This window comes from Daktulosphaira vitifoliae, unplaced genomic scaffold (assembly GCF_025091365.1).
Source record: "Daktulosphaira vitifoliae isolate Bord-2020 unplaced genomic scaffold, ASM2509136v1 Scaffold_4, whole genome shotgun sequence".
Taxonomy (NCBI): Eukaryota; Metazoa; Arthropoda; class Insecta; order Hemiptera; family Phylloxeridae; genus Daktulosphaira; species Daktulosphaira vitifoliae.
Window position 1 is genome coordinate 2,875,837 of NW_026099575.1, and position 9,193 is coordinate 2,885,029.

General features: G+C 26.4%; 1 long non-coding RNA gene across 1 annotated transcript; it reads right to left on the reverse strand.

Moving 5' to 3' along the window:
• Nucleotides 1-946: 946 nt before the first annotated feature.
• Nucleotides 947-2,069, reverse strand: LOC126904594 (uncharacterized). Its single transcript, XR_007703778.1, has 3 exons — nucleotides 1,956-2,069; nucleotides 1,570-1,878; nucleotides 947-1,494 (listed from the first exon to the last, which is right to left on the reverse strand). It is a non-coding gene; the product is annotated as an uncharacterized LOC126904594 (long non-coding RNA).
• Between the last annotated feature and the right edge of the window lie 7,124 nt (nucleotides 2,070-9,193).

Below are 9,193 nucleotides of genomic sequence, written 5' to 3' on the forward strand. Positions count from 1 at the left end.
AACACATCTTAGTAAAACCAATACCTTCTCAGCTTCGCATCGAAGCTAAAATTGACTTAAATTTTAAAATTAAAAAAAAAAATTTTTGTAATTAATTCATCATTTAACCTTATATAATTTTAGTAACTTATTGATACTAATAGAAGTATTTAAATTAATTTCAAAACAATTGAGATTCTATTTTTGACTATAATTTATGGTGTAAAGGTGTTAAAATAGTTTTCTTTTTGTTTACTTAAATCATTAAAATTAAAAAAAAAAAATGCTTTTTCTATTTCAATTGTACACAATAGTTTACTTTAATAATGTATTTACATATAAAAATATCAACCAGTACAGTTTTAAATAATTACCTATGTTAAATAATAATAAATACAGAAATGTCTGGTTTTTTTAAAAAAAATTCTAGTTTTCTAGTAGGTAACTTATAAAGGATCATCAGGGACGTATCAAGGGAGGCAGCAGTGCCTACGCCTCGGGCAAAATTTTTGTTAAAAATTGTGATATCTACTATGTTTTGAGTACAACTTCATTACACAAGTACAAGTACAACTCATAATTAAATTTTTGTATATTGCCGACAAAGCAATATACATAAATACATAAATACATAAATATACATTTCTCTACTTATAAAAATTTTTGAACTGGATATTTTTATCAATGTAAAATAAATGATCTACGTATATAATTAATAGAAAATATTATCGTTGTCATGCTGCCCTCCTAATGCTCATCTATAAATCTATAATTATAATGTAAGTATTTCTTTTTCTGAGTATTATGTCATATAACTAATGTAGTGTTTCAATCATAAAATAATATTATTCATTTGATGATGTATCATGCAAATACTAACATTCCTCTATATTTCGGATATTTATATGTTTTTTCTAATTTTGTTATGAATAAATTATGAAAAATTATAAAAAAATTAGGACCAGTATGTTGCATAATCTTCTCTCTATGTCTGCATTGTCACCGCCATCTTAGGGTTTTTTAGTTATAAGCTCTATGGCGCTTGCGAGCCAATAGTATCTAGAGAGGTTTTTACTTTGATGGTCAATTTCACATTGTAAAAAACTCGATGAGAGAATTTTTTTTTTTTATTTTAGTTCACATTAAAAGCTTAAATATGATATAGATTTAAAAAACGAAATATTTTATTAATTGAAACCAAATTATTAACAATCATTTCTTTTTATTCACATAACGAAAAGTATACATTTACAAGTATAAGGAAAATTATTCAAAAGCAAAATAAAATAAAACACGTATGTATATGACAATAATTTTAGATAAAAACAAAAAAATAGTTATTATAGAAAAAAAAATCAGAAAAAAAAGATTAAACAGAATAAAACAAATATATAATTAGAAAAATATAAATATAGATTAAACACTGAGAGTTAAAATAGAGCATCTGAAAATCAAGTATTGTCTCTTCTGTCATTCATTTCTACCACATTTTTTCCGCTCACCATGTTACCAAAGCTTGTACAGAAAAAATTACAGAATTTTACTCTTGTTTATAACTTACTATTATTAAAAATGTATAAAAAAAAATACCCTCTTTAACAGCATTATTCTTTTTTTGTTCTATTTTCTCAATACTTGTGAAAGGTGTAGGTTCTGGCTCATCAAATACTTCATCTAATACACTTTTTATACTAATTCTTTTAAAAACTTGTGTTCTTCCACTTCTATTGAATATTCTACTAGGTGCAACTGTTACGAGATCTCCAGCTAAATCAGTTTCTGTAGATTTGCCAATTTTAATTGACTTATTATTATCATCATCGGTTAATAATACTGTTGAACCACAATAAGTACAACTTTTATAATGTTTTCGGCAAAGAGAATCATCACCCTCTGGGTCTAAAAACAATAAAAAATTTTTTAAAACAAAAAACTTCTTATTAACTTAAATATTAAAATAATTTTAGTAAACTAACCAATAGGATGTGTTCTTTTCTGTCTTGATGACTGAAGAAATTTACTTGAACTATAAGAACTCAAAATTTCATTATTGCGAGTTTTAGGTTTTTTATATGAATGATGACTATTAANTATAGGTTTTTTATATGAATGATAATTATAACATCAGTATCACTCTGTCTCTTATTTCTAAAATGAAAACAGAATACATATTAATATTTAATCACACATATTTATTAATTAGGAACTCAAAAATTGCTCATTATTGCCAAAATCTGCTTCCAAATTAGATCTATTCACAATTCATACAGATTAATATTCTACTAAAAATATAAAAATAACAACTGTAAAAATCAAAAAATNATTAAAAATATAAAAAAAAAAAACTGTAAAAATCAAAAAATTATTTTTAATGAATAATAGACATTTTAGAGGTATATTTTTGTACCTCTTTTTTAAGTTTTATAAACAACTATTTTATTCATTAAAAATAAAAATCATAGCAATAGTAACTTTAAAATTTTGATAAATCTAATAAATAAATGTTTATGAATCATTAAAAATCTATTTTTCTTGGTTAAAAATAAGACAACTTATTTTATAATTTTATGTTACTAAATATATGTTAAAATAGTTATTAAATACTGAACTCTATTAAAATATTAAAATTTCATATAGTTAAAATGTTAATTATTGTTATTTTATAAACCCTTGCCTATAGCTAAAAATTATATTATGCAAAACACTTTCTTAAATTAAAGAATTATTTTGGTAATTTTTTAATAAAAATAAATATTTTGTAATTTTTTTTTTCATAGTTATACACTTTACCTGATGATGTTGTGTAGTATCACATTTTAATACATGTAATAATTAATACTTATATTTTATAAAATATATCACCAAATCAGTGTTCCCCTGTGGATCAGATGAGTAATAAAATAATACCCTTACACAAGATTTTATTACAAATTCCATAAAACGCCCACGTAAAAGAAGACGACTACAAAGTAAATGGTTAGAAGAAGACAAAATACATTTATATCATAATACCAACCAGTTCACAAATCCCCCACCTCTCCGGCCCTCTTCGCCGAGATTAACTATAATATATATAAATTAACTCAAATTGTATTTTTCTAAAAAGATAACATCATTGAAATTGTAATATTAATCTTATAAACCCAAGAAAGAAAACCCGATTGCGACATTATCTAAAGAAAAACAATATCTTAAAAATACGTTTAAATACAAATTCAGAACTAGAACCAAGAAAAACAAAAATATATAGCAAAACAGCTATACCGGCTCAACAAATCTAGTAGAACTATAATATAATAGTTTAAATTTCACCAAAATCACGGCTACGACAGAACAATCAACGGGAACTCAAATTCAAATTAAATCCCATCTTTATTTTTATATAAATATATTTAAAATTACCCTCTTTACACTAAATATATGTTTAATCATAAATTAACTCAAATTGTATTTTTCTAAAAAGATAACATCATTGAAATTGTAATATTAATCTTATAAACATAAAAAAATTTTTTTTTTCATTAAAATAAATGACAAAATAAAATAAAAAGTTTATTGTAAATGATTCCAATTAAATGTTGTCAATTAAAAAACCGAATCACCCAACAAATTTACTAAAAAAATCTCATAATTTAATCTTAAGTATATCATTTTATATAATAAATTAATCAAAAATTCATATATCTATTTTGTATTATTAACATACATGACAACATTTATTTATTATAACTATATTTTATACTATTATATCGTTATATCACTTGAATACATTAATATACACAATTATTAATTTTAAACATTTGTCTTTATAAGTTCTGTAATAGGTTCACATGAAGACACGTGAAAAAAAAGTACGTGGTGCATATTGTAGTATCACATTTTAATACATGTAATAATTAATACTTATATTTAATAAAATATATCACCAAATCAGTGTTCCCGCGTGGATAAGAAGAGTAATAAAATAATACACAAGATTTAACCACCCTATTACGAATTCCATAAAACGCCCACGTAAAAGATTCTATCACATTAACCAATCAAATACAGCAAAAAATTTTCAAGAATCTCACCAGAGATCGCTAAACCAGTTTTGCGGGCTATAAAAAGGCCATTTTTCCCAAATTTCGGGCTTCGCTTCTCTTACAGTGGTTATTTTACTGCATGATTCTTTCGCGGTTTCTGAATATTCCTCTAACAGACACTGGGTCGCCTTGCCATTCTATCTCTGCATCTCTACGGCTCTCTGCAACTCTCAACCAAAATACACAAAGTGAATGTGCGTGAGTTTATGTTTCATTCTTAGTTACAATTCTATATAAAATCTGCACTATCTTTACCCTCTTTCGTAATTACTGAAAATATTATACATCTTATTTTCGGTCGAATACTTTTGGTGATATAAATATTCTAACACATATAAAATATTGGTGCTTATTTATTTCTTTTTATCTACATTTATATATATATAAGCATACTAAAAGGTTACATGACTAGATGCCATTGTGTTATATTACTTATTGAAGCGCCACATCCTGGCTGGACAGAGTACTAGCACAATAATATCATAGTTAATACTCCAACTAATTATAAGCGTTCTCTAAAGTGTCTCTCCACTTATCGACTAACTAGTCTGATCTCTGCCACAGTGCGGGCAATCGGAGTGTAGGACACTAGTATAATCTATTGTGCAAAGAACCGAAATTGAGCTGGCATCTACCCTAGATCACTCTTTGGACGACTGAAAAGACGTAGTCCACTTGGAAATAGTTTGTTGCACAGGACAGTTTTGTTATTAGAATTTCTTTATTTGCTTTATAAATTATTAAATAATAAATATATTAAGGTAAAACACCATATACAAGGTTAAAGACTATACTACATAAATATACAAAAGGGTTTTACAAAATACAGAGTTATAATAAATTTAGATTTCACCTTGGGTAGAATTGATATACAGGATGATTTTTTTATCATAACCCACTCAATTACTTGCAGAATAATTATAATTTAAATATTTTTTTTTATTATTATCTTTAGTTACACATTATTCTTGAATTTTTAACTATGTAATACTTTTTAAGTTCATCCCTGATGCCTTGTAAGGGAGTCAACTTTGTTTTTTTAAATGGTAACGCATATTTTTAATTTAATAAAATGTTTGAGTTTTTAATTTAATAGTAAATGGAATTTGAATTTTTAATATAACTTAATTCGTTTATTAGATATAATCATTTAAAGTTTCAAATTATTGAGTTAATATACAGATATAATACAAAAAGAGATTACAAATACAGGTAGCTAATTGGTTTTTTATGACATTGCTGTCACAGTCACGGATTATTTATTATCAATTATAACTATCAATAGATATACTTTTTGTATTTTCAGTTAGTGTATTTATAAACTCACAACTATGTACCTTACTATCATTGATAATAACAATGCTGTGTACCTGATAATATCGATGTCATAAAAAATCAATTAGCTACCTGCATTTGTAATCCCTTGTGTATTATACCTTAATATTAACTCAAAAATTTGAAACTTTAAATGATTATATCTAAACGAATTAAGTTATATTAAAAATTCAAATTCCATTTACTATTAAATTAAAAACTCAAACATTTTATTAAATTAAAAATATGTGCTACCATTTAAAAAAACAAAGTTGACCCCCTTCCAAGGCATAAGGGATGAACTTAAAAAGTATTACATAGTTAAAAATTCAAGAATAATGTGTAACTAAAGATAATAAAAAAAAAAATGTTTAAATTATTATTCTGCAAGTAATTGAGTGGTTTATGATAAAAAAATCACTCTGTATATCTTAAATTAAAGCGTATGTAATATACAATAATTTAGAAAAAAAAATTTGACTTCTGGATTTGTCTTCATGTGAAAATGACTATCTTATATAAAAATATGCTATTTTTGTGTTAAAATTTTGGGTTTTGAATTTTATTAAAGTTATTGTTGCTTTTGAAATAATATACCAATTTCTTAAGATTAAACACTGTCTACAGATTTGTATAGAAGCGTTTCTTATGATAGTGATTTTAATTACTGTCAGATATCATCTATACTACGTCCATACTGTTCCGCGACCACACTGTGCTACCGTTTTTTTGTGGTATATCCGTTGTCTTTCCATAATAAACTAAGAAAGGTCTATCACAGCAGATCTCGGTACAATGGTAAGGCTATATACACTATGGTTGCCCGGTGCTTTAGAGGTTCCCTTATGCAGTGTTGGGAAAGTTCCTTTTTAAATATAACTCGTTCCGTTCCCTGTTAATTTTCTAAAATATGAACTCGTTCCACTCTTCGTTCCTTTTATGTAACCAAGTTATTTAAAAAATTGTTTTTATTATGAGTTATTAGATTATATGGCATATTTAAATCAAAAGGCATAAATATATATGTTTAATAATGTTTTATAACCAGTGTTGGGAAAGTTCCTTTTTAAATGGAACTCGTTCCGTTCCCCGTTCATTTTCTAAAATATGAACTCGTTCCAGATCCTAGTTCTTTATATTAAGAAGGAACTTGTTCCAGATCCAGTTCCTCCAAAATAAGAACTCGTTCCACTCTTCGTTCCTTTTATGTAACCAAGTTATTTAAAAAATTGTGGCAATGAGATCATGATAACGGTCATCAATGATTTTCATCAGCAGTCGAATACAAAACAAATTTGTAGTATTCCTTATCTAAAAGTATTCGAAAATTATATTTATAAGCAGGTAGTAAATGCTAACGACTTGTGTCAACGCGACCAATGTCTATTGTCTACATATAAGTTAGAAATAATAAATCAGAAAACCCAAAACCTTTAACATAAATTAGTTAACAAGAAACGACGATAATATTCGGTGCATTATTTAATGTATGTACACATATATTAAATATTTACTGTATACCTACATGTGATAATAACTCTATTTATAGTCAATTGATTCATTTAAACAGCTTACAATCTCGGCTGGGTATATAGGGGACTTCCATTGTCAAAAGTCCACTAAAAATACCTTAATATTTTAATGTCTAGATACGAAGAAAACTACACTAAAACATGTTTATAAACATTTTTAGGAACTGTAATTTCCGTTCACGTTCCTTAAAAAATGGAATTTGTTCATTTTCCTCGTTCCTTTATTTTAAAAGGAAGCAGTTCCTAGCATCGTTCCTTCAAAAAGAACTCGTTCCAGGAATCCGTTCCTTTTGGAACTAGTTCCTTCTCAACACTGNCAGGAATCCGTTCCTTTTGGAACCAGTTCCTTCTCAACACTGTTTATAACTAGTAACTACACAAAAACAATGTGACATCATTCTGTAATAAAAATGTATAACTGTACTACTGATCTTTTAATTCAGAATATAAATAAATACTATAATAATTAAAATGCTACACATTACAGTTGTAGTTTGAAATATTATAACATTGTAATAATGCATATTTCTTATTATTAGACTTATAGCTGTTAACTGTAAAAAATTTGTACAGTTAACAACTATTTACACTATTTACAACTATTTATTTACAGTTTTACTATTTAATAGTATTATATTAAAAGTATTTTTAGTATTTAACACACACATTAATTACAAATTTGAGAATTATTAGTCCTATTAAAACAAAACAAAATTTTCATTTTATATACCAAATTTGTTTTGTTTTAATAGAACTAATTTTTCAAAAAGTGAATCACTTAATTTATTTCGTTTTTGTGTCATCACATTGGAACCTGTCGAAAACAGTCGCTCAACAGGAGCACTAGATGGAAGGGGTGTGTTAAATTCTAAAAATACTTTTAATATTGCAGGGTACAATAGCAACACAGTCAAGTCTTTCGACTGGCATTTTAAGAATAATTCGAACTCTTCAATACGAGAACTTGAAGTTGTATTTTTCTCTACTGGTAAACAGAAAAAGTCTTCTTTACTTGCTATACGTGAAGTTTCAGTTCTACTTGCTTCCGAACTAGAAGTATTGTATGTACACATATATTAAATATTTACTGTATACCTACATGTGATAATAACTCTATTTATAGTCAATTGATTCATTTAAACAGCCTACGATCTCGGCTGGGTATATAGGGGATTTCTATTGTCAAAAGTCAACTAAAAATACCTTAATATTTTAATGTCTAGATACGAAGAAAACTACACTAAAACATGTTTATAAAAATTTTTAGGAACTGTAATTTCCGTTCACGTTCCTTAAAAAATGGAATTTGTTCATTTTCCTCGTTCCTTTATTTTAAAAGGAAGCAGTTCCTANAATTGTTCATTTTCCTCGTTCTTTTATTTTAAAAGGAAGCAGTTCCTAGTATCGTTCCTTCAAAAAGAACTCGTTCCAGGAATCCGTTCCTTCTCAACACTGCCCTTATGTCAACTTCACCTTACAATATACTATCCCGTTGACAAGGTTGAATATTTAGATTTGAGATTGAATACAAATTGAGGATTCCTTGCTGTTATCTCTTATCCTTAGTAGTATATACTTTGACCTTAGTCGTTAGGCTTCATTCAGTGTTAGTTGTTATTAGCTCTGAAATAAGTGATCACTCGAATGCTAAAAAGAATTACTTTAATTTTCATTTTACAGTCATATTTTTCAATGTTTCTAAGAAACTAGTTTTGTAATGAAAGGATTACAAAACAAATTCATAAAAATATAACGATTTTGTAAACAAACTTTTTTTGGGGTAAAAAGATAGAGGAATGGAGAAACAAATTTCTTATAAAGAATCGTCCCGGGCTTCTTTCTTATTTACGAGGAGTCAGAACCTTCCTCCTCATTGGTATATGACTAGGACAACAGAGGAAGCGAAAGGATGAATCTCCACATTACTTAATTTTTTAAAAGACATATAGTTAATCCATATCAAATCATCCAGAAGTGGTTGCATAACCACCTCATTTTCAGGGTTTATTATTTATGTTGTATTTAGATTAAAACAATTTTTTTGTGACCTTCCCATATTAATGGATATTTCAATGTAAAAATATTAAAAACACAGCTAATTCAGAATTAGTTTTATTAAATTTAATTTTTTGAAACGACTTTATTATGACTAAAAGTTTACACAATAAAAAAAAATTCATGTCAAATAATTTTTGAATTTTAGCTTCGATGCGAAGCTGAGAAGGTATTGGTTTTACTATGATGTGTTTTTTTTTTTTTTTTTTTTTTTTTTTTCCCCCTTTT